The sequence below is a fragment of the Penaeus vannamei genome, chromosome 21, assembly GCF_042767895.1.
Source record: "Penaeus vannamei isolate JL-2024 chromosome 21, ASM4276789v1, whole genome shotgun sequence".
Lineage (NCBI taxonomy): Eukaryota > Metazoa > Arthropoda > Malacostraca > Decapoda > Penaeidae > Penaeus > Penaeus vannamei.
In genome coordinates, this window is record NC_091569.1 from 2,174,371 (window position 1) to 2,176,870 (window position 2,500).

Below are 2,500 nucleotides of genomic sequence, written 5' to 3' on the forward strand. Positions count from 1 at the left end.
GGAGGGAGGAGGGACGGAGGACAGGAGCAGCGAAGGGAGGAGGAGCAGGGACGGAGGACAGGGAGCAGCGAAGGGAGGCGGAGGGAGGGACGGAGGACAGGAGCAGCGAAGGGAGGGCGGAGCGTAGGGACGGAGAACAGGAGCAGCGAAGGGAGGGCGGAGGGGAGGGAGGGAGGACAGAAGGAGCGAAGGGGGGGAGGAGCGGGGGGGGGAGGACAGGAGCAGCGAAGGGAGGGAGGGAGGGAGGGACGGAGGACAGGAGCAGCGAAGGGAGGGCGGAGCGGAGGGACGGAGGACAGGAGCAGCGAAGGGAGGGAGGAACGGAGGGACGGAGGACAGGAGCAGCGAAGGGAGGACAGGAGCAGCGAAGGGAGGGAGGAGCGGAGGGACGGAGGACAGGAGCAGCGAAGGGAGGGAGGAGCGGGGGACGGAGAACAGGAGCGGCGAAGGGAGGGAGGAGCGGAGGGACGGAGGACAGGAGCAGCGAAGGGAGGGAGGAGCGGAGGGACGGAGGACAGGAGCAGCGAAGGGAGCGGGGAGCGGAGGGACGGAGAACAGGAGCAGCGAAGGGAGGGAGGGAACGGAGGGACGGAGGACAGGAGCAGCGAAGGGAGCGGGGAGCGGAGAGACGGAGGACAGGAGCAGCGAAGGGAGGGAGGAGCGGAGGGACGGAGGACAGGAGCAGCGAAGGGAGGGAGGAGCGGAGGGACGGAGGACAGGAGCAGCGAAGGGAGGGAGGAGCGGAGGGACGGAGGACAGGAGCAGCGAAGGGAGGGCGGAGCGGAGGGACGGAGGACAGGAGCAGCGAAGGGAGGGCGGAGCGGAGGGACGGAGTACAGGAGCAGCGAAGGGAGGGCGGAGCGGAGGGACGGAGAACAGGAGCAGAGAAGGGAGGGCGGAGCGGAGGGACGGAGGACAGGAGCAGCGAAGGGAGAGCGGAGCCGAGGAGCGGAGGACAGGAGCAGTGAAGGGAGGGAGGGAGGGAGGGACGGAGGACAGAAGCAGCGAAGGGAGGGAGGAGCGGAGGGACGGAGGACAGGAGCAGCGAAGGGAGGGCGGAGCGGAGGGACGGAGGACAGGAGCAGCGAAGGGAGGGAGGGAGGGAGGGACGGAGGACAGGAGCAGCGAAGGGAGGGAGGAGCGGAGGGACGGAGGACAGGGAGCAGCGAAGGGAGGGCGGAGCGGAGGGACGGAGGACAGGAGCAGCGAAGGGAGGGCGGGAGCGGGAGGGACGGAGTACAGGAGCAGCGAAGGGAGGGCGGAGCGGAGGGACGGAGAACAGGGAGCAGAGAAGGGAGGGCGGAGCGGAGGGACGGAGGACAGGAGCAGCGAAGGGAGAGCGGGAGCCGGAGGAGCGGAGGACAGGAGCAGTGAAGGGAGGGAGGGAGCGGAGGGACGGAGGACAGGAGCAGCGAAGGGAGGGAGGAGCGGAGGGACGGAGGACAGGAGCAGCGAAGGGAGGGCGGAGCGGAGGGACGGAGGACAGGAGCAGCGAAGGGAGGGAGGGAGCGGAGGGACGGAGGACAGGAGCAGCGAAGGGAGGGAGGAGCGGAGGGACGGAGGACAGGAGCAGCGAAGGGGAGGGCGGAGCGGAGGGACGGAGGACAGGAGCAGCGAAGGGAGGGAGGGAGCGGAGGGACGGAGGACAGGAGCAGCGAAGGGAGGGAGGAGCGGAGGGACGGAGGACAGGAGCAGCGAAGGGAGGGAGGGAGGGAGGGACGGAGGACAGGGAGCAGCGAAGGGAGGGAGGAGCGGAGGGACGGAGGACAGGAGCAGCGAAGGGAGGGAGGGAGGGAGGGACGGAGGACAGGAGCAGCGAAGGGAGGGCGGAGCGGAGGGACGGAGGACAGGAGCAGCGAAGGGAGGGCGGAGCGGAGGGACGGAGGACAGGAGCAGCGAAGGGAGGGAGGAGCGGAGGGACGGAGGACAGGAGCAGCGAAGGGAGGGAGGAGCGGAGGGACGGAGGACAGGAGCAGCGAAGAGAGGGCGGAGCGGAGGGACGGAGGACAGGAGCAACGAAGGGAGGGCGGAGCGGAGGAACGGAGTACAGGAGCAGCGAAGGGAGGGCGGAGCGGAGGGACGGAGAACAGGAGCAGAGAAGGGAGGGCGGAGCGGAGGGACGGAGGACAGGAGCAGCGAAGGGAGAGCGGAGCCGAGGAGCGGAGGACAGGAGCAGTGAAGGGAGGGCGGAACGGAGCAACGGAACGGAACAACGGAACAACGGAGGATCGCCAACGGTTGCGCGAGGGATGAATTCCTTCGGGAACATTCCGGTCCAAGTGCAGCAACTATCTCGTGGCTTCAGCAGCGCCGGCCGGACACCGCTTCGGGGCCGTGACGTTTGAGGGGAATTGTTTGAATTATCGATGCGCCGAGGACTGTTAAATTCCAGCGTCATGGCGGTTATGCAAAGAGACATTTCGGAGCGGCAGTGCTCGGCGGAGATCTGAAACGGGATGGTACGTGGGAAAAAAAATGAGTGTATCCGCGTGTGCGTATG